At 42.2% G+C, this 24,380-nt stretch overlaps 1 long non-coding RNA gene across 2 annotated transcripts in view; it reads right to left on the bottom strand.

The window, feature by feature from the left end:
• LOC140731415 (uncharacterized) overlaps positions 1 to 24,380 on the bottom strand; it is an 87,145-nt gene that overhangs the window by 27,691 nt on the left and 35,074 nt on the right. The window contains exon 2 of one of the 2 annotated variants that reach the window (XR_012099812.1): positions 4,339 to 4,402. The exons of the other annotated variant lie outside the window; for it this stretch is intronic. This is a non-coding gene — a long non-coding RNA (uncharacterized lncRNA). The remainder of the gene's footprint in view (positions 1 to 4,338; positions 4,403 to 24,380) is intronic. 2 annotated transcript variants of the gene reach the window in all.

Here is a 24,380-nt window from a genome sequence, read left to right as displayed (position 1 = left end):
TTGCGAGAAGGGGATGGCATTTTTACAAGTAACAGAGTGGAAGGAGGTATAGTCCAGGTAGCTGTGAGAGTCAGTGGGTTTATAAAGAATATTAGTGGATAAGAATGTCTCCAGAAACAGAGAGATTGAGAAAGGAGAGGGAGGTGTTGGAAATAGACCAGCTAAATTTGAGGGCAGGGTAGAAATTGGCGGCAAAATTGTTGAAGTTTATGTACTCAGCGTGGGTGCAAGAAGCAACACCAATGCAATCTTACATGGTGAGCAGTAAGGCATAGAACAGAGGGATCTGGGAATACAGCAACCTGGCCCTGCTCGTCCTCAGTCTTGTACATTGTTAACAAGATGTTGGGTAGAGAAAGTTTCATACCCCAGTGTTCTAGCCTGGCTCGAGTCCTCCCCTCCTCCCTCTCTTTAGACCATGGCAATGTTCCTTCATCAAAGGTGCCTTACCTGCACACTTTAGAGTTAAGTCTGCCAAGCCCTTCAATAGATTGTAAATCACTGGTTTGTTAAGACAATTTTTATTCATGCATCATAGAAAGCATCCTATCTGGATGCATAACAGCGTGGTATGGCAACTGCTGTGCAGGGAGTTGTGGACACAGCCCAGGACGTCACAGAAACCAGCCTCCCAATGGACACTGACTATACTTCCTGCTGCCTCTGTAAAGCAGAGACAACATAGTCCAAGACCCCACCCACCCCAGACATTTCCCTTCTCCCATCAGGCAGAAAATGCAAAAACCTGAAAACATATACCACCAGGCTCAAGGACAGCTTCTATCCCACTCTCATTATACCATTAAATAGTTATCTAGTATGATAATATGGGCTCTTGACCTCACAGTCTATCTCATTATGATCTTGCACCTTATTGTTTAACTGCACTGCATTTTCTTGGTAGCTATAACACTTTATTCTGCATTGCTATTGTTCTACCTCCATACTCTGTGTAATGATTTGATCTGTATGAACCATATGTAAGACAAGCTTTTCAACATATTTCAGTACATGTGACAATAATAGAACATAGTACATAGAACAGTACAGGCCCTTCAGCCCATGATATTATGCTGACCGTTTAACCTACTCTAAGATCAATCTAACACTTTCTCCCACATAGCCATCCAGTGAAATGCCTATCTGAGAGAATAATAAAACCTATGACTAGTGGTATGCCACAGGGATCAGTGCTGGGTCCATTGTTATTTGTCATCTATATCAATGATCTGGATGATAATGTGGCAAATTGGATCAGCAAATTTGCTGATGATACAAAGATTGGAGGTGTAGTGGACAGTGAGGAAGGTTTTCAAAGCTTGCAGAGGGACTTGGACCAGTTGGAGGAATGGGCTGAAAAATGGCAGATGGAGTTTAATGCGGATAAGTGTGAGGTATTGCACTTTGGAAGGTCAAACCAAGGTAGAACATACAAGGTAAATGGTAGGACACTGAGGAGTGCAGTAGAACAGAGGGATCTGGGAATACAGATACAAAATTCCCTAAAAGTGGCATCACAAGTAGATAGGGTTGTAAAGAGAGCTTTTGGTACATTGGCCTTTATAAATCAATGTATTGAGTATAACAGTTGGAATGTAATGGTGAGGTTGTATAAGGCATTGGTGAGACCGAATTTGGAGTATTGTGTGCAGTTTTGGTCACCTAATTACGGAAGGATATTAATAAGGTTGAAAGAGTGCAGAGAAGGTTTACAAGGATGTTGCCGGGACTTGAGAAACTGAGTTATAGAGAAAGGTTGAATAGGTTAGGACTTTATTCCCTGGAGCGTAGGAGAATGAGGGGTGATTTGATAGAGGTGTATAAAATTATGATGGGTATAGATAGACTGAATGCAAGCAGGCTTTTTTCACTGAGGCCAGGGGAGAAAAAAAAGAGGTCATGGGTTAAGGGTGAAGGGGGAAAAATTTAAAGGGAACATTCTCTTCTTCACACAGAGAGTGGTGGGAGTGTGGAATGAGCTGCCAGATGAAGTGGTGAATGTGGGCTCACTTTTGACACTTAAGAAAAACTTGGACAGGTATATGGATGAGAGGGGTTTGGAGGGATATGGCCCAGGTGCAGGTCAGTGAGACTAGGCAGAAAAATGGTTCGGCACAGCCAAGAAGGACCAAGAGGACTGTTTCTGTGCTGTAATGTTCTATGGTTCTAACTCCAATCTCAATCCCAATTCCACTCTGCAACTCTCTCCATTACAATGATAACCACTTTGGTGCTGCTTCCTGCATCGATATAGAACTTACCAATTTTATACTGCCTTCCCCTGTGCTAACAAATTCACTTGGACAATTTCTGACAATTCTCTTCCTTTCCTGAATCTCTGCCCCCATCTGTGGGACAGAGTATCCAGCAATACTTACTATAAACTCACTGACTCTGACAACAGCTTTGATCATAACTTCCAATCATATGGCTAGTAAGAATGCCAACCCTTTTTCCCTAGTTTTTTCATCTCTGGTCATCTGCATTTCAGTCCAACATATCTGATATGCTTTTTTCATGAAACATGGCTTACCTATCATTGTGTTTGAAAGAACCCTCTCTCATTTCCTCCATGTCTTGGACTACTGTTCTCACCCAAAGGGAAATGAAAGGGCACACTTTATTCTCATCTTTAAGCCTCTGATTTTTTGCCCTGTCTTTGTGCAATATTTGATTCCAAGCATTGGAATGTGCTCCCCTTGATGTCAACTGATTTAAGGTTCACTACAGCTTCTTGGTGCTATCTCACTCAATCAAATGGTGCCTTGATGATGTGTGCAGTCATTCACAGGTCACCTCTGGAACTCAGTTCTTTGATCTGTGTGTTGACATGGGCTGTGATGAGAGCTTTCTCTACCCATGTACGTATCTAGATGTTGTCAAATGCTGTAATTGCACTCACCTCTACCACTTCCTTTGCCAGCTCATTCCACATATCCAATTGCCCCTCAGGTCTCCTTAAAATCCTTCCCCTCACACCCTAAACCTACGCCATCTAGCTTTAGACTCTTCTACTCTGGGAAAGAAGACTGACTATATACCTTGTCTATGCCTATGATGGTTTTATATATCTCTGTAAGGATACCCCTCAACTCCCTATGCTCCAAAGAAAAATGAAAGATCTAACATGTTCAGTCTTCTCAGACCTCCAGTCCTGTTAACATCCTCGTGAATCCTTTCATTGACCCTTTTCAGCTTAATGACATTCTCCCTATAGCTAGATGACCAGAATATCACACAATACTCCAAGTATAGTCTCAACAGTTGTAAAGAACCTTTCTAGTTCTTGTACTGAATATCCTGACTGATAAAGGTAAGCATGCCAAATGCCTTCTTCACCACACTGTCGCCACTTTCAGGTAAAGATGTTCTTGTACCCCTCGATATAAGTACTATTAAGGACTTTACAATTTACCGATTAAGTCTTAATCTGGTTTAGCTTCGCAAAATGCAACACTTTGCAATCGTCGGAAGTTAAATTCCATCTGCCCTCTTTCCCAGATGATCTAGATCCTGTTGCAATCTTAGACAACTTTCTTCACCGTCTAATATGCCACCAATTTTGGTGTCACCTGCAAACTCACTAGCTGTGCTAACAACGTTCTCATCCAAATCATTAATATAGATGGCAAGGAACAGGGGACCCAACGCTGATCCCTGTGGCACATCACTTAGACACAGGCCTCCAGACTAACAAATAATCCTCCACTACCACTCTCCAAGTCCTTCCACTAAGCCAATTTTGTATGAATTGACTAGTTCACCCTGGAGTCCATGTGATCTAACTTTCTGGATCAATCCATTGTAATTATGTCACTCATTAATCACTGTGTTGAACAATAGTTTCCTATTATCAGCCCAGTGAAGTTCCAAATTCCAAAGTATACCCTTAACTAACCAGAAGCAGATTGCTTGGATCAAAGGAGCTTGCAATGGGAAGTTAGTTTACAGACTTTCCAGCTGTGCCTTTACTCTTGAAATGTTGCATTGGCTCTTAAATGCTTTTACAGAGTCCTGAGGAATTGAAAGGTGTGATAAGTTCTATCTTTTTCTAATAAGATATATGAGAATTGTATGATAGTACATTTTATGAAATTTCCCTGGAGTATTTCTTTAATCTTTTTATGTGAGAGCTGTTGATTTACAGGGCATTGAAAGCACAGATGGTCTGCCTCCTCACCAATGGTTGCTGTCGGTGTAATAACATATTATTTCCGTAATCAGAAAAGCATCTCTGCATAAAATCAAAAGTAGACCCATTTCATATAATGTAAAACATCATGAAAGAAGGATGTGACGTTTTAAATAATATTAAGGAATTAGTGATGGTGTACTCACATTCCCAATCTTTCTCTCAATATCAAATGCTTGATGAGATGAGATTCCTGCCATGGAATGACTACTATTGACAGAAAAAGCAAAAGGATATATTCCATAAACACAAGAGATTCTGCAGATACTAGACTAGAAATCCAGGGCAACAGACACAAAATGGCAGAAGAATTCAGCAGTTCAAGCAACATTTAGGGAAGTGAATAAACTTGTTTTGGCCAGGACCTTTCATCAGGACAATCCTGGTGGGGGTCTCGACACTAAACATTGACTGTTTATTCACTGTCACAGATGCTGCCTGACCTGCTGAGTTCCTACAGCATTCTGTGTATTGCAAAAGATACATTTACTTAATTTCCTTAATTTTCCAGTAGGATGAACGGACATTTTGGTATAAGATGGAATATTCAGAGGAGCCCATAGAATTAATATTTATACCTTTTATAAAATTTATTCTGTGTGCAGTTTATTCTGAGACTTCATATTTTCTATAAATTCATTATTAACTTCTTGACTCTCATTCTCTATTCCACAGAGAGCAAGACATGATGTAGTAAACTCATACTGTTGAAGGATCGGAGGACTGATTAGACTGGAAGGTCATTTCATCTCTGAGATAAAGGTTACAAATTACCCCAGATTCTTGGTAAAATGTTCAAGGAGCACATGAAATGAACCTGAACAGTTAACAGACACAGTGCATAGCACAACTCTATTAGCAGCACTATGAACAGGTGACAAATATGCAAATAATGTGAATTGAAATATTGAGGCATTGGATGTTTTCCTGACAAGGGTATACTGGTGAGGGCAAGGGAAGCATATTCACCTTCATCAAATTCAACTTCAGTTTATTGCTACTTAACCATACACATGTACATCACCAAACGAAACAACATTATTCTAGACCAAGGTGTACAACACAGTACATACAGTGGTACGCAAAAGTTTGAACACCTCGGTCAAAATTTCTGTTACTGTGAATAACTAAGCGAGTAAAAGATGACCTGATTTCCAAAAGGCATAAAGTTAAAGATGACACATTTCTTTAATGTTTTAAGCGAGAAAACTTTTTTTTATTTCCATCTTTTACAGTTTCAAAATGCCAAAAAAGAAAAAGGGCCCGAAGCAAAAGTTTGGGCACCCTGCATGGTCAGTACTTGGGGGATTTTCGCCCATTCTTCCTTGGAAAAAGCTTCTAACGCTGTGAGATTCTTGGGCCATCTTGCATGCACTGCTCTTTTGAGGTCTATCCACAGATTTTCGATGATGTTTAGGTCAGGGGACTGTGAGGGCCATGGCAAAACCTTCAACTTGTGCCTCTTGAGGTAGTCCTTTGTGGATTTTGAGGTGTGTTTAGGATCATTATCCCGTTGCAGAAGCCATCCTCTTTTCGTCATCAGCTTTTTGTTTTTTACAGATGGTGTGATGTTTACTTCTAGAATTTGCTGGTATTTAATTGAATTCATTCTTCCCTCTATCAGTGAAATGCTCCCCGTGCCACTGGTTGCAACACAAGCCCAAAGCATGATCGACCCACCCTTGTGCTTAACAGTTGGAGAGGTGTTCTTTTCATGAAATTCTGCACCCTTTTTTCTCCAAACATGCCTTTGCTCATTGCGGCCAAAAAGTTCTATTTTAACTTCATCAGTCAACAGAACTTGTTTCCAAAATGCATCAGGCTTGTTTAGATGTTCCTTTGCAAACTTCTGATGCTGAATTTTGTGGTGAGGATACAGGAAAGGTTTTCTTCTGATGACTCTTCCATGAAGGTCATATTTGTGCAGGTGTCGCTGCACAATAGAACAGTGCACCACCACTCCAGAGCCTGCTAAATCTTCCTGAAGGTCTTTTGCAGTCAAATGGAGGTTTTGATTTGCCTTTCTAGCAATCCTACCAGCAGTTCTCTTGGAAATTTTTCTTGGTCTTCCAGACCTCAACTTGACCTCCACTGTTCCCGTTAACTGCCATCTAAACAAGCCCGGTGGGATTTGATGTGATCCATAACGAGCCGCTCAAAGCACTTCGTTATTGTTGAAGTCAGTGCCAATGGACATTAGTCGTTGAGGCATATTTATGTTGCTTTCTTCAGCACCAGCATTACGGTTGCTGCCTTGAAGCCTGAGGGGACAGTGGACGGTTCCACAGAGATGTTGAAGATGTCTGTTAACTGGGCTGCACAGTCCCTCAGCAGCTGGCCAGGTACGTTATCAGGCAACACCCACTTCACATGGGCTGATTCTGGCTAGCGTCTTTTCCACGCTAGCTGCAGCCAGACAGATTGCTTGCTCCTCGGGGGCAAAGTGTATGGGGGAGGGGCTTCCTCGCCAGCACGTCATTCCATACATTAAACCAAGCGTAAAGGACGTTCAGCCTATCTGAAAGAAAATGTCACTGCAGTAGACATGCAGGGATGACCTGCAATACGCTCTGCCATATGCGCCTCATGTCTTTGGTGTCACAGAAATGGCTGTATATTTTCCGTGTGTAATCCTATTTTGCCTTTCTGACAGCACAGGAAAGCGGAGCTCTTGCTGACCTGAGAACTAACTTATCTCCTGATCTCTCAGCCATGCCTGGACCTCTGCTGTCAGTGATGGCTTCTAATTTGCCCTCACAGAAATGTGTTTAATAACAGTGATGTCTTCAATGCACTTGTCTATGTAGCCAGTCACAGATCTCATGTTACTTACTAGTCTGACTTGGTGTTGTTAACCAATCAAATTTGAGTATGTCGGATATGGAATATGGGCATCTGAGGGAGTAGCAGGACAGTGACCCAGTGTCAATATGTCTGGATGAAGGATCTCAGCCAAAGGGTATGCTGTTCATTTCCTCCCCAGCTGCTGCCTGACCTGTTGGGTTCTTCCAGAAGTTTGCTTGTTGCTTGAGGTTCCAACATTTGCAGTTTGTTGTGTTTCCAGATGATTATAAATGTGACTTTATCAGAAAAGCAAGAATTCACACTGGTGCAAGAAAAGAAAACTTCCTGTAATTTGAGTTGTTATATTCCAGGATTGGGAGCTATGTGTATCCCTTCCCCTCTCTGACTTTGCACATGTGCTGGTTGTTTGTAATACTATTACACTCTTATAGTTCCCATTGCGTACTGTCCAAACCTTGAGAATATCAAGTTTCCCTCAGCCCAAAAAAAATTACAACGCATTGTGAGTGAAACAATATGGTGAACTAGTTCTTTATTTTATTAGGAAATGCAAAAAAACCCTGCAGTTGCTGGAAATCTGAAACAGAAACAGAAAGTGCTAGAAATACTAATCAAGTTAGGCAGCATCTGTGGAGAAAGATGATCTCTGACCCAACAGTCTGTTTTTCCTTCTTTTTAAGGACCAGGGATCAATTATAACATACATTGCTTCCTGTCCACTTCCCACTGGGGCTTTACTTGCCCTTTCCACCTCCTTGATCGGGGAAAATCAATGACCTTGTGCTATGGATAAAGAAGGGTCACCTTCTCTGCTTCACTATGTCACTGCCTAGACTCTGCTCTTCAGAACCACAACCTGAGCAATACTGCCTTATGGTGGCCATTCTACACCCTAACTTGAACATCACAACTTGATGTGAAAGAGTTTTGCCTAAACTCTCTCAGCAACCAGACTCTCCACCGAGTGACTAATTCTCTCTCGGTATCTACAGCCTCACCATTTCCCATTTCTTTTGCACTGGATCACTCACTGCTGTTGCTTCAGACTGTGATGTTTTTCTTTAGTGATGCTATTTACTGAGGAAAATGACAGAGTGGAAGTTTCCAACACAGTGCTTTACTGAAGACTGTGAGCTGTCAATTTACAAGGAGCGGTGCCTCAGAAAGGCAGCATCCATTATTAAATACCCCCATCACCCAGCACATGCCCTCTTCTCATTGTTACTATCAGGAAGGAGATACAGGAGCCTGAAGGCACACACTCAGCAATTCAGGAACAGCTTCTTCCCCTCTGCCATCCAATTCCTAAATGGACATTGAACGCATGACACTACCTCACTACTTTTTATTATTTCTGTTTTTGCACTATTTTTAATTACTATTTAATATCCATACATATACATGCTGTAATTGATTGATTGATTTATTTTTTCTATATTATCATGTATTGCATTGTGCTGCAGCCGCGAAGTTAACAAATTTCAAGACATATGCCAATGATATTAAACCCGAATCTAATTCTGACTTTCTTTTTAAACTCGCCAAGCCTCTTTTCCAACAGTCCTTTTAGAACATAGAACAGTACAGCTTAAGACCAGGAGACCATGTCTCGAGCTAATTCCTTCTGCAGGCAGATGATTCAAATCAGCCATTCCTTGCATGTTCATGTCCCTACCTAAATCTTGTAGCAATGCAAAACTAATGAAACTCAATTAGAAAAGTAGCATTCAAATTAGCAAAATAGCGAAGTTAACGCTCAAACTAATGTACTTAAACAAAGTTGGCAATCCAGTTAGTCTTCCAATGACGTCCCAGCTAGCTTAAATAAGTGGCTGAATTAAATTAGTATTCTATATGTATTTAAGCATACTAATAATGATCGAATAGCGGTCGAACTGTATTAGAATTCTGTACATATTTAAGTACTGATAGCAGTCAGAAAAGACTATAAATTTCTATGGCTTACCCCCTCTCATCTAGGCTGAACTAAAAACTAACAAATGAAAATACCTAACTATACTCATATGCTTCTACCACACTTTAAACACATGACAGAAAATAGATACATGGCTCCTACAATACCTCTCCTGACTTCTCTAGTTTCCCCTCTAGAAGCGTGGCACCAAGGCATGGCAAACAGAGCAGCTGCCTCATAGCCCCAGCGTCCTGAACACCGGTGCTGTCTGAGTGTAGCTTGCACAACTTGGATCCCCCCTAACTATTCTGGTCTCCTCCTGCGTCCCAAAGCTGTGCAGGTTCGTAGTGTGACTGGTCCATAGTACATGGACGACTGCTAGAACCCAGAGGACGTTGATGGGATTCAGAAAGGCTTAACTTTCAAGGAAAATTATTGAGTAAGCAGAATTTTTTTGTGAGCTAGAATATGCCCAATGGGCTGAAAAAGGCTCTTTCTAATTTACAGTATGAAATTCCATCCACATTAGGGGATGTAGGGTGTAGAAGTATGGGACAGGAATGGTGTGGGCCCTTGGGGAATTGTGGAAGGGTGTTGAACTGTTTAGCATAATGTTCACACTGAGAAGGTAAAGTACCAAGTAATCAGTAGAAATGGTTAAGGTGGGGATAGATAAATATCTGAAAGATTGAAGGATTGAGGGCTCTGGGAGACAGGCACAGATGATGAGTTAATGCCAGCACAGGTCAGATGAATGGTGGGACAGGCTTGAGTCCTATCCTGCTCGTACTTTCATGGAGATGCAAGAGACTGCAGATGCTGGATTCTGGAGCAACACACAAAGTGCTGGGGGATCTCAGCAGTCAGGGAGTTTCTAAGGAGGGAAACAGACAGTTAACATTTCAGGCCAGGGCAGGCCAGGTGAAGAGCCTTGGGCCAACATATTGATTTTCCATTTCCCTCCCAAGTTGCCACCTGACCCAGCGAGTTCCCCCAGCAGCTCATGTGTTGCTTCTGTTGTGTTCTTGAGTGACTGTACACAGGAGTAGGGAGCCATTGAGTGAAATCACACAAGTTATGGTCAAAATGCAGAAATTAGTCTCAGATCTAAACAAGATAAAAGCTGAATGTTGTTTGCCAGTTGGAAAGCAGTTGTAGGTAATGAGAGTGAGAGGCTAATTGGATGGAGAGCTGTGTCATTAATATTTCTGTCACATCATCCTTTCTTGCTTAAGGCCTTCCTTCAGACAGAGTTACCTGCTGGTGGAAGAACCATTTGTTTCTTCCATGTTATGGCCTTTCACATCTTTTATCTGAACAAATAGGAAACAGAATCATTTATGGCATGATATCCATTATGAATGTCATCCTATGCCCAAGCCGACTGTTGGTATGCCTACCAAAGGGTAAAGCTGTCAGTGTTCCACTTGAGGCTAGGTTTGCTTGATTGCACACCAATCTGTCATGCACTCTTGCTGCTCCAGATGTAATCTTTGATGTTCCAGATAAACTTTGGAAATTAAACTTTGAAAAACAATAAGTGCTCAGTGAATCCAATATACAATTGTCTTAGATTCTCATGGAATGACCTCCCTTTATATTAAATGCCAGTCAGAGTTTTGTTTAACATTGGATTGTTGAAACATGAGCGACCTAACTTCATGAACCTACCTTTGTATTTTACCATTTAATGCATTTTCTCATTTGCTCCAGATTTCTCAGTGACAACTGACCTAGTCCTGTTGTTAATAGAAAGCTGTTCTAATATCTTACACTGTTTACATGTCTCCCAGGTTCTTCATCATCACTGTAATATTGTAAAATTCCCATAACCGATTTGATGATGCAGGACTAGCAGATTTTCCAGACTATTGGATGTTATTATGCAAGCACACTTCTAATGATTTATGTTACGTGGCATTATAACAAAACTCTCAGTTCAACGTACATTTATTACCAAAATATGTGTACTGTATACAATATACTATATATTGTCTTTGTGCAGGCAGCCACAAAATAAATCCATGGAAACCTCACACAACAAAGACTGTCAAACACCCAATGTATGGAAATAAAGAACAATTTGTGCAAACAATAAAAAGTAAACTCACAGTACATGAACCACAGAAAGCAAGTCCATAGGCACAGAGCCAGTTCATTGTTGCAGCTGGTCCAGGAGCCTGATGGCTGCAGGCAACAGCCAAATTGCCAGTCCAGGAGCTTAATAAATGTTAAAGGTGTGCATGAACCAGGTTCACAGTGAGGTTAAAACATGCATGGGAACTGGGGCCCTGGTGAATTTAAAATCTGCGTGGAAACTGGAGCTCTGGTAAGTTGAGAGAGAGCATGGGAAACATCTCTTGTTGAGTCAATTGCTGAATTGCTGGGATTTCCAAATAGAGCACAAGACATACACAGTTGTATAGAGAATTTTAATGTATGAATTATATTTGCAATAGTTAGTGACAACTCTAAGGATTGTACCATGTATGTTACAACAATGTTTAGCAGAGATCCCTCACGGAAACTCTTTGGAGGCAAGTGGTCAATATCAGGATGAACAACATAAGTAAGAAGAAAGGATTAGGAAATAGATTTAAGCTGTTTACTTGAAAGAGTAATCTCCCCATTACTCCTTGCACATCTGCAAGTACAGGAGGAGGTGGGCAGCTCAAATGATTGCATGGCTGGACAGATAGTGTGGGGTGGTGGGGTATTGATATATTATTGTCACATATACCAAGATACAGTGTAAAGCTTGGATTGTGTACTGTTTATAGATCTAATCATTAGACAGTGCATTGAACTAGAATAAGAAAAAACAATAACTATGCAGAATAAAGTGTAAAACTACTGAAAACATGCAGTACGAGTGAATCTGCAGATGCTGGAAATAAATAAAAACACAAAATGCTGGAAAACTCAGCAGGACAGACAGCATCTATGGGAGGAGGTAGTGACGATGTTTCGGGCCGAAACCCCTCATCAGGAATGAAGTAACATGGGATGGTCGAGGGGGGATAAGAAGTTGTGGGAGGGATGAAGTAGAGAGCTGGGAAGTGATAGGCTGAAGGGAAATGGGCTAGGGGAAGGTGGGGAATTATGGGAAATAAAAGAGAAAGGAAGTTAGGGCTGGGGTAGATTATAGTGAGGGGGGAAAAAGAGAGAGAAAGAAAACCAGACTAAAGTTATAGATAGGGATGGAGTAGGGGGGGGGGCAGGGGTATCAACGGTGGTCTGTGAGTTGGATGTTCATGCCGGCATGTAGGAGGCTACCTAGGTGGGAGATAAGGTGTTGCTCCATCAACCTGCGTGTGGCCTCATCTTGACGGTAGAGGAGGCCATGGACAGACATGTCGGAGTGGGAGTGGTCTGTGGAATTGAAGTGTGTGGCCACAGGGAGATCCCGCCACTGCTGGAGGACTGAGCGCCGGTGTTCAGTGAAACGGTCTCCCAGTCTGCGGCGGGTCTCCCCAATGTATAAATGGCCACATCGGGAGCACCAGATACAGTATATCACCCCAGTTGACTTGCAGGTGAAGTGGTGCCTCACCTGAAAGGACTGTCTGGGGCCTGGGATGGTGGTGAGGGAAGAAGTGTGAGGGCAGGTGTAGCACTTCTTCCGTTTGCAGGGATGAGTGCCCGGAGGGAGGTCGGTGGGGAGGGATGGGGGGGATGAGTGGACAAGGGAGTCACGTAGGGAGCGATCCTTGCGGAAAGCCGAGAGTTGGGGGGAGGGGAAGATGTGTCTGGTGGTGGGATCCCGTAGGAGGTGGCGGAAGTTACGGAGGATTATACGTTGGGTCTGTAGGCTGGTAGGGTGATAGGAGCCATGAGGGAGGAGCTGGCCAAAGTTAACTGGACAGATAGCCTAGCAGAAAAGACAGTGGAACAGCAATGGCGGGTATTCTTGGGAATAATGCACAAGGTGCAAAATCAGTTCATCCCCCGGAGAAGGAAGGATTCAAAGGGGGGAAAGGGGCCACAGTGGTTGACAAAGGAACTTAGAGATTGCATAGCATTAAAAAAAAGGAAGTATGACAGAGCTAAGGTGAGTGGGAGGACAGATGATTGGGAAATTTTTAAGGAACAACAGAACTTAACTAAAAAGGCAATACGGGGAGAAAAAATGAGGTACGAACACAAGCTAGCCAGGAATATAAAGGAGGATAGCAAAAGCTTTTTTAGGTATGTGAAGAGAAAGAAGATAGTTAAGAACAATGTTGGGCCCTTGAAGAATGAATTGGGTGAAATTGTTATGGGAAACAGAGAAATGGCAGAAGAATTTAATAAGTACTTTAGATCTGTCTTCACTAAGGAAGACACAAGCAATCTCCCAGATGTATAGATGAGCCAAGGACATAGGGTAACAGAGGAAATGAAACTGATTGACATTAGGAAGAAAACGGTGTTGAGTAGACTGATGGGACTGAAGGCTGACAAATCCCCAGGTCCAGATAGTCTGCATCCTAGGGTACTAAAGGAGGTGGCCCTGGAAATTGCGGATGCATTGGTAATCATTTTCCAATGTTCTTTAGATTCAGGATCAGTTCCTGAGGATTGGAGAATGGCTAATGTTATCCCACTTTTTAAGAAAGGAGGGAGGGAGAAAACAGAGAACTATTGACCTGTCAGCCTAACATCAGTAGTGGGAAAGATACTAGAGTCCATTATTAAAGATGAAATAGTGACATATTTAGATAGCAGTGATAGGATTGGGCCGTGCCAGCATGGATTTACCAAGGGTAAATCGTGCTTGACTAATCTATTGGAGTTTTTCGAGGATGTAACCAGGAAGTTAGACAAGGGAGATCCAGTGGATGTAGTGTACCTCGATTTTCAGAAGACATTTGATAAGGTCCCACATGGGAGATTGATGGGTAAAATCAAAGCTCATGGCATTGGGGGGAAGACATTGACATGGATAGAAAACTGGTTGGCAGATAGAAAGCAAAGGGTAGCGGTGAATGGGTGTTTCTCGGAATGGCAGGTGGTGACTAGTGGGGTGCCACAGGGCTCGGTATTGGGACCACAGCTGTTTACAATTTACGTCAACAATTTAGATGATGGCATTGAGAATAACATCAGCAAGTTTGATGATGATACTAAGCTGGGTGGCAGTGTGACATGTGATGAGGATGTTAGGAGAATTCAGGGTGACTTGGATAGGCTGGGTGAGTGGGCAGATACTTGGCAGATGACGTTTAATGTGAATAAGTGTGAGGTTATCCACTTTGGGAATAAGAACAGGAAGGCAGATTATTATCTGAACGGTGTAAAGTTAGGTAAGGGAGAAATACAAAGAGATCTAGGAGTCCTTGTTCATCAGTCACTGAAGGTGAATGAGCAAGTGCAGCAGGCAGTGAAGAAGGCTAATGGAATGTTGGCCTTTATTACGAAGGGAATTGAGTACAAGAGCAAGGAAATCCTCTTGCATTTGTACAGGGCCCTGGTGAGACCATACCTGGAGTATTGTGTACAGTTTTGGTCTCCAGGGTTAAGGAAGGACATCCTGGCTGTAGAGAAGTGCAGCGTAGATTCACAAGGTTAATTCCTGGGATGTCAGGACTGTCTTACGCAGAGAGGTTAGAGAGACTGGGCTTGTACACGGTGGAATTAAGGAGATTGAGAGGGGATCTGATTGCAACATATAAGATTATTAAGGGATTGGACAAGATAGAGGCAGGAAATATGTTCCAGATGCTGGGAGAGTCCAGTACCAGAGGGCATGGTTTGAGAATAAGAGGTAGGTCGTTTAGGACAGAGTTAAGGAAAAACTTCTTCTCCCAGAGAGTTGTGGGGGTCTGGAATGCACTGCCTCGGAAGGCAGTGGAGGCCAATTCTCTGGATGCTTTCAAGAAGGAGCTAGATGGGTATCTTATGGATAGGGGAATCAAGGGATATGGGGACAAGGCAGGAACCGGGTATTGATAGTAGATCTCAAAATGGCGGTGCAGGCTCGAAGGGCCGAATGGTCTACTTCTGCACCTATTGTCTATTGTCTATTGATAGGTGAGGACCAGGGGGAAAACGTGCAGTGCAGGTAAACGATAAAGTGCCGGATCATAACGAGGTAGATTGTGAGTCCACCTTATCTACAAGAAGTCAGTTCAAGAGTTTGATAACAGTAGGATAGTTGTCTTTGAGCCTGGTGGGGCACATGTACTTTCTGAAAACACTGGGATAGAAGCTGTCTTTGAGCCTGGTGGTTTGTAGTTTCAAGCTTTTGTACTTGATTCCCAATGGGAGAGGGGAGAAGGGAGAATGTCTGGGATTGACGGGGTCTTTAATGACGCTGGCCGCTTTATTGAGGTAGTGAGAAGTATTGACAGAATCGATAAACGGGAAGTTGGTTCCTGTGATTGCTGAGCTGTGTCCACAACTCTCTGCAGTTTCTTGCAGCCATGCTATACAGTACCTGTGACCCAGGTTCAATTCCCACTGCAGTCTGTAAGCAGTTTATACGTTCACCCCATGACCACATGGGTTTCCTCCAAATGCTCTGGTTTCCATCCACAGTCAAAAGACATATCTTTGGTAGATTACTTGGTCATTGTAAGTTGTCCTGTGATTGAGCTAGGGTTAAATTGGGGGTTGCTGGCCAGCACAGCTCAAAGGGCCAGAAAGACCTACTCCACTCTGTATCTCACTAAATAAAATGGGACAAGTAGAGATGTTGCTGAGCTTTCTTGGCCACGACGTCAACATGGTTAGACCAGGACAGGAAATTGGTGATGTGAGAACTTGAAGCTCTCAACCTCACTACTGTTGATGGAGACAAGATCATGTGCCCCACCCACCATTCTGAAGTCAATGACCAGCTCTTCTGTTTTGCTGACACTGAGGGAAAGGCTGTTGGCAAGACTCCATGTTGTTAAGCTCTATCTGCTTCCTGTACTCTGACTTGTTGTTATTTGAGTGGTAGCCCATCACAATGGTATCATCTGCAAATATTTAGATGGAGTTAGAGGAAAATCTGGCCACAAAGTCACAAATGTACAAGGAGTAGAGGAGAGGTCTGAGGATCAGTGTTTAGAATGGTCATGGTGGAAGTGTTGCTGTCAGGCGCAGGAGCAAGTACTGTGCACACTGATGTTTATTGAGTAGCAAATCCAGAGGTGCAAACAAGGTCAGTGTCAAAGTTCAGGCAGAGACGAAAACATCCAGAGAAATCCAAAAATCAGAATCAGGAAAAATCACTGGCACAATCAGGCCACAAACAGGTGAAAACACAGGACTGAAATACACTGAGCAATAAACAGAGAGGCAGATGATAGGTGGAGCACAATGAGACACAGGCGGCAGCAATACAGGTAATAATGAGAAACAGATGAGAGACGGAGGACTCAGTAATACAGGGGCCGGAGTAGAGCAGGGACAGGGACAGGGACAGGGACAGGGACAGGAGCAGGAGCAGGAGCAGGAGCAGGAGCAGGAGCAGGAGCAGATGGGGCATGAAAACAAGCCAGAGAACATGGCAATACAAAAACAGAATGACAGCTGGGGGAAAACACACAGAGACAGAGTTCAGCTGGAAGTACCAACATTCACTGCCTACTGATTGTGGACTATTGATCAGAAAGTCAAGGATCCAGTTGCAGACAAAGGCATTAGAATTTGCTAAGTTCATTAGGACAGGATGTGCTGTTGTTGGCAAAGCTGCCTGACTTTGGTTTATAACCCCATTTTAGTATGCAAACCTTGCCACAGCTGATGGCTGGGCTTATACTCAATTTTGGACTGATAATGTCTCTTAGCATCTCTGATAGCTTTATGGAAATCATATCTTGATTCCTTATGAAAGTCAAGTTTATCTGATTTGACTGCAGCAGTCCTGGACTTCAGAAGAGCGTGGATTTCTCAGTTCATCCATGGTTATTGTTTTGGAGAGATCAGATTGTCCTCTTTGATACTTAGCCAACAAAAGTTTTGTTGATATTTAGATTCCTAGATTATTGAGACCTGTTCTGAAGAAAGTGGCATCTGTGCAGTCTAGACACTTTGTATGTCAACAGGTATCACTGTGGACAGTCTTGTAGGTGCTAGTGGGAGGGGAATGGTAAACTGAGCACCAATTCAGATGGAATAAAATTATTCACTCTGGCAACAGGAGGAAAAGAAAATTTGGATGATCTTTCCTCTGATTAGTTGAGAACATGGACTTCAATTATAGCTCGTTAGCTGTTCATACATGAGGGGGCCTGGAGGTTTAATCTAGCTTGGCAGGACACTGGGAATCTAATAATGTGCTGAAAGAAGTATACAAAAGTGTCAATGACACAACTGGGGGTGTATTGTCATCCTCAAAACGTCCAAGGGAGACGGAAGGTTGAATAGCAGAACTGGAAGTAGAAAACAGAATAAATGAAGACTAGAAATAGACTAAGAAGTAACCTGAGAGTACTTAATGAAAATTGTCTAAATACAAGATGCGTAGTGACGATAATGAACTGAGAGAATTGACAAACATGTGGGGGTGTGGTATTATAGTTATTAAGGAGCAGAATTAGCAACCTTATATTCTTGGTCACAGGGCTCTCAGATGACAGAGTGAGGGGATAAAAGGAGATGGGAGACGGTGTTAGCTAAAAAACAACTACAGGAGGGATGACACGTTAGAATGATCTTCACGTAAGGATGTAGGTGCCGAAAGAAGTATACAAAAGTGTCAATGACACAACTGGGGGTGTATTGTAGTCCTCAAAACAGTCCGAGGGAGATGGAAGAGCAAACTTTAAGCAAATATTCGACAGGGGCAGAAATAGTGCAGGAACTCAGCTACCTGAATATTAAGTGGGACACCGTGTCACTGTGTGAAAGTTACGGAGAGCACAAGATTCCTAAATTACACTCAGGAGTATGTATTCCGCCAATACATAGCAAGCTCAGTTGGAGGGGGCAAGTGGGGGTGGAATGAGATTCGGCATTGAGTTTGAGGGAATGAGGCTGGTCGGAGGAAAGGGTCAATCAGAGAAGCATTGAGTTAATTTTCAAACTAAGATGCACTGCCCAGGGTCGGAAAAAGCTGCAGAGAGTTGCAAACTCAGCCAGCTCCATCATGGGCACTAACCTCTCCAGCATCCAGGACATTTACATAAAGCAGCATCCATCAATCAGAACTCTCATCACACAGGGCATTGCTACCATCAGGGAAGAGGTGCAGCAGCCTGAAGACATGGTCAATGTTTTAGAAATTACTTCTTCCCCTCCACCATCACATTTCTGAATGGACCTCACTATTTTTGCCTCAAACACTTAATTTAATTAATTTTTTAAAAACATATATTCTTATTGTAATCTGTATTATTTTTTATGTATTGCACCACACTGCTCCGCAATATAACAAATTTCATGACATTGGTCAGTGAAATTGAACCTGATGCTGATTTTGATTCCAATAAATACATAATAACAAAGAACAGAATCAAGCAGGTAACCAGCAACTCGTGGCAGGGGATGTAGATATGGAAATGTTATGATTCTCTATACATATGTGGGTGGGAAGGGAAGCACTGGTGCCAACCATGTAGTGAACAGAAACGTGTAAAATATCAGCTGGCTGAACAAGTAAAAGAGGAAGCATTTCAGGGATTTTGGTTGTGGACATGTTCCCAGGCCCAGATGAAATATGTTATTAAAAAGCAGCAAAATAAGGAATTGCGAACGTCAGACAGCAGTTTTTCACTCCTCCCTGGTTAAAGAGTGTTGTCCGAGGAGCTTAGATATGGCCCTTGTGGCTAAAGGGATCAGGGGGTATGGAGAGAAAGCAGGTACAGGGTTCTGAGCTGGATGATCAGCCATGATCATACTGAATGGCGGTGCAGGCTCGAAGGGCCGAATAGCCTACTCCTGCACCTATTTTCTATGTTTCTATGAGCGGAGAACTGCCACTTCTTTAAAAATAAATGCAAGGATAAACCAAGTAATTGCATTTAACTGGGCAAATTAATGAAATCCAATCCAAGGGATAATTTAAACCTTCATTTAGAAAGGCAGAGTGGGAACGATTAGTATGAATTTCTTAAGGGAAGGTCATGTCCCAGCAACTTGATTGGAATTGCTGATGAGGTAACAACAAAGGGCACTGCATTTGATGTAGCTGAACGGATTTTAGCAAAGCTTGGACAAGGTCCTCGCAGCAAGCTGGTCAAAAAAAGAAATAACAGCCCATGGGATCCAAGAGAGATAGTCAAAGCAGATACACAATTAGCTGAACATCAGGAAGCAAAGGATTGTGGCTGTTCAGAGTTCCAGCGAGTGGAAGGCTGTTACCAGTGGGTTCCACAGAGTTCAGTACTCAGTCTCTTGCCATTGGCAATACATAGATATTAATGATTTAGGTATAAATGTGGGGGATATGACAAGAAATTGACAGATGATGCAAAAAATGATTGTGTGCTTAACAGTGAGGAGGTAAACCTCAGATTGCATGAAGATATAAAAGATCAGGTTAGCTAGGCAGGAATGGAATTTATTCCAGCAAAGTTTTATTGAGGACATATGTGATTCCTTTATCTTTTCTCCTACATTTAAGTTTTCATCATTGATCTGGGAACAGCCTTCCAGGCATAGACACAACTATCAACCATTACCCCATGTTTCCTGAAATGGAGCCAATTTTGAATCCAGTAAATCACATGGGGCAAACACGAGGATATCTGCAGATGCTGGAAATTCAGGCAACACACGCAAAATGTTGGTGGAACACAGCAGGCCAGGCAGCATCTATAGGAAGAAGTACAGTCGACGTTTTGGGCCGAGACCTTTCGTCAAGACTAACTGAAAGAAAAGATATTAAGAGATTTGAAAGTAGGAGGGGGAGGGGGAAATCCAAAATGATAGGAGAAGACAGGAGGGGGTGGGATGAAGCTAAGAGCTGGAAGGGTGATTGGCAAAAGGGATACACAGCTCGAGAAGGGAAAGGATCGTGGGACGGGAGGCCTAGGGAGAAAGAAAGGGGGAGGGGAAGCACCAGAGGGAGACGGAGAGCAGGCAAGGAGTGATTGTGAGAGGGGCAGAGAGAAAAAAAAGGAGGGGGAGTTAATAAATAAGGGATGGGGTAAGAAGGGGAGGAGGGGCATTAACGGAAGTTAGAGAAATCAGTGTTCATGCCATCAGGTTGGAGGCTACCCAGATGGAATATAAGGTGTTGTTCCTCCAACCTGAGTGTGGCTTCATCTTGACAGTAGAGGAGGCCATGGATAGACATATCAGAATGGGAATGGGACAAGGAATTAAAATGTGTGGCCACTGGGAGATCCTGCTTTCTCTGGCGGACCGAGCGTAGGTGTTCAGCGAAATGGTCTCCCAGTCTGCGTTAAGTCTCACCAATATATAAATGGCCACACCGGGAGCACCGGACACAGTATACCACACCAGCCGACTCACAGGTGAAGTGTCGCCTCACCTGGAAGGACTGACTGGGGCCCTGAATGGGGGTGAGTGAGGGAGGAAGTGTAAGGGCAGGTGTAGCACTTGTTCCACTTACAAGAGAAGTGTAAGGGCAGGTCACAGGGGTTTTACTTTTTTGATTATTCTCCCAAGTAGGCCTTTGTCAACGCCTGAATAAGTGCCCTGACAATTATGGAGAATACACTTGCCTTGCATTCACAAGCATCCCTTATCAATACCTTCCTCTCTCATGAGATGCTACTCAGCACATCTTTCACTCTTCCTTCTCTGCTCACTCTCTATGTGACTTCCCTGCCCTCACATTCTTTCTAACTGATGTCCCTCCTGGCACCTATCCCTGCCCCCTTGACAAGAGCTACACCTGTCCCTACACGTCTTCCCTCACCAGCATTCAGGGCTTCAAATAGTCCCTGAGGTGAGGCAACGCTTTACCTGCGAGTATGTCGGGGTGATATATTGTACCCAGTGCTCATAGTGTGCCACCTCTACATTAGTGAGACCTGACGCAGATTGGAGGATAGCTTCATCGAGTACCTGTTCTCTGTCCACTGCGAAAAACAGGATCTCCTGGTGCAACACACACACACACACACATGCATGCACGCGCACACACACACGCACACACACGCGCGCACACACACACACACACACGCGCACGCACGCATGCACACACACACACACACACACACGCGCACGCACGCATGCACACACACACACATGCATGCACGCGCACACACACACGCACACACACACACACACACACACACACACACACACACACACACACACACACACACACACACACACACAAACACACAATGCTGGAGGAACTCAGCAGGTCATGCAGCATCCATGGAAATGAAGAAATAGTCGACGTTTTGGGCCGAGACCCTTCCTCAGGACTCCTGGTGGTTATTCATTTCAATTCAACTTCCTATTCTCATTATGGCATATCTGTGACTGGCCTCCTCTACTGTCACGATGAGGCGTCATTCAGGATGGAGAGGCAATACCTCATGTTCTGTTTGGGAAACTGCAGTCTCATGGCATGAATGTCAATTTCCCTAACTTCTGGTAATTTCTTCCCCCCACCCCATCCCCTTCTCTCTTTTTCTGTTCCTCATTTTGGATACCCTCTCACCCCTCCTCTTCTCACCTGTCATCACCTCCCATTCTTCCATGGTTCCCTGTCCTCTCCTATTAGATTCTTTCTTCTTATTCCCTTAGTTTTCCATGTTAAAAAGGCCTTATCCAAAATTGATGGCTTAAAAATAGTTAAGATGGATATTACTAGAGAGAATAAAGTTATTTAAGTCAAAAAATCTGCGAAACTGTAACCAAATTTTTAATGTATGTCTAACAATGGGACTAAGATCTTGTCTACCAATCCTAGAAAACAAAAAAGGAAGAGGAGCTCCCAGTAAAGAAGCCAAGGAAAACCCCCTTACTGAGTTCTCCTCCAAGTCCAACCATGAAGGACAGTCCTGATTATCTATACCGTGAATCCAAAAAGTGATATAACGAATATTAATTGCCCAATAATAAAATCTAAAGTTTGGTAACGCCAATCATCCATCTTTTTTTAATCTTTTCAATAAAGGTTTACAGTCTAGAACTCATATTATTCCAGATATATGACAAGTTCATAGAATCTATTCTATCAAAAAACGTTTTCGGGACAAAGGATGGAACAGCTTGAAACGGAAATAGAAATTTCGGTAAAATTACCATTTTTATAGCATTTATTTAACCAATTAACAACATCGTCATAGGTGACCATTTGGAAAGCATTTGTTGTGTATATTCAACTACAGGAAGAAAATTATACTTTTTTAGATTTGTTTTTAGAGAATTGTTTAATGTCTTTTTCGCAGCTAGTGGATAAATATGATATATCTAACGCACAATTTTTTAGATATTTACAAGTTAGGAATTTTTTACGTGATTTGTTACCGAATTATCCATTTACTCATTTACCAAATATGATAGATGCTATTTTTCAGCTTAAACCATTTTAAAAAGCATTGATGGCCATTATATATAAACGGCTAATGAATTCACGAATGATGTCGAATGATAAGGTTAAACGTGCTTGGGAATTGGAACTTCAGGAGTCACTTTCAGTGATCAATGGAATAAAATTTATCGTTTAGTTAACAATTCATCTATCTGCACCCGTCACTCCTTGATTCAGTTCAAGGTAGTGCACAGGGTGCATATGTCAAAAGATAAACTAGCGCATATTTTTTCTACTATAAATCCCACCTGCGATAGATGTAACGCTGAGGTGGCTACTCTAACTCATATGTTTTGGTCTTGTATAAAGTTAAATAATTTTTGGAGAGATGTTTTTAGAACGTTATCTAAAGTCATAAGTTTGGACCTACAACCTAATTCACTTACGACTGTCTTTGGGATCATGCCGAAGGAAGCAGGAAATGTTTCTGCTTCCGCTCAATGTATGATAGTGTTTTCAACTTTATTGGCTAGGAGAGCTATTTTGTTGTATTGGAAGGATCCTAATCCACCTACTGTTTTTTTTTGGCTTTCCTCCATTACGTCGTGTTTAAGCTTGGAGAAAATTAGAAGTTGGACGTTTGATGCAGCTTTTAAATTTGAGCAAATCTGGCGACCTTTCCTTCAATATTTTCATAATGATCTAATTTTTCTTTTTTTAATTTTTTAGGTAATTCTTTTTCTTCTCCGCAAAGTTTCAGATCTGACCAGAAGGATTTTTCCCTTTGTTTTGTAATTATATCCTCAAATGGACTGCCAGTCTTCCTTTTTTTTTTTGTTTTAGGTTAGCTTAGTGGGGTTTTTTTTCTTTTCAATAATAGAAATTTTGAGTCTTTTTTTAATGAATTGTTAAGAGGAGTTGTGATTCCTTTTTTATATTAGCTCAATAGTATCCTATACGTGATTTTGACAGTGTATATTCCTTTCTTTCTTTGTACTTTCATTGAAATATATATTTGATATAACTTCTCCTCTGAGTTGTACTTTTTTAATCAATAAAAAAAGATTGAAAATGAGATTCTTTCTTCTTCAGTCTTCAGTCCACCTATCACCTCCCAGCTTCTTATGTCAGAATCAGAATCAGGTTTAATATCACCAGCATATGTCATGAAATTTGTTAACTTTGCAGCAGCAGTACAATGGATACATGATGAATATGCAAGAAAACTGAATTACAGGAAGTATATATGTGTATATTAAACAGTTATGTTAAAATAAGTAGTGCAAAAACAGATTTTTTTGAAGTAGTGCGGTAGTGTTTATGGGTTCAATGTCCATTTAGAAATCGGATGGCAGAGGGGAAGAAGCTGTTCCTGAATTGCTGAGTGGGTATCTTTAGACTTTTGTACCTCCTTCCTGTCAGTAAAAGTGAGAAGAGGGCATGTCCTGGCTGGTAGGAGGTCCTTGATAATGGACAATGCTTTTCTGAGGCACCACTCTTGCGATGTCTTGGATACTACAGAGGCTAGTACCCATGATGGAGCTAGCTGACTAATTTTACAACTTCCTGCAACTTACTTCAATCCTGTGCAGTAGCAACCCCTCCCCCCTTCTCCCTTATCAGACAGTGATGCAGCCAGTCAGAATGATCTCTGTGGTACACCAGTCATGACCAATCTCTCAAAGCATTTCATCACTGTAGATGTTAATACTACTGGACGATAGTTGTTAAGGCAGCTCACACTACTCTTGTTGTTTATCATAATATATGTTTATCTGTTTATGTCATAGCATCATGTTTATTATGATATTGGTGTTTGTTTGTCAATTACAGTAATTGTTATTGCAAGTGATGGCTTCTGATTTGGAGTAAGAATCTAAAAGGGGTTCATTGTCCGTTTCATTACTGGTCCCACTGCATGCATAAGTCTTCTAATGACTGTACGCCTACAGAGTAATATCCACCCTTAAACCTGAATCAACTAACAGTTTGGTGACTTTCCCACCAGCTCCAGAGCATCACTCTAAGTCAAGTGACACTTAATTGGGAGCAATTTCAAGGAACACAACACATCCCTCAGTGTCATAGATGAGAAAACC

Source organism: Hemitrygon akajei, chromosome 8, assembly GCF_048418815.1.
Source record: "Hemitrygon akajei chromosome 8, sHemAka1.3, whole genome shotgun sequence".
NCBI lineage: Eukaryota > Metazoa > Chordata > Chondrichthyes > Myliobatiformes > Dasyatidae > Hemitrygon > Hemitrygon akajei.
This window is presented reverse-complemented; position numbering and strand designations above follow the sequence as displayed.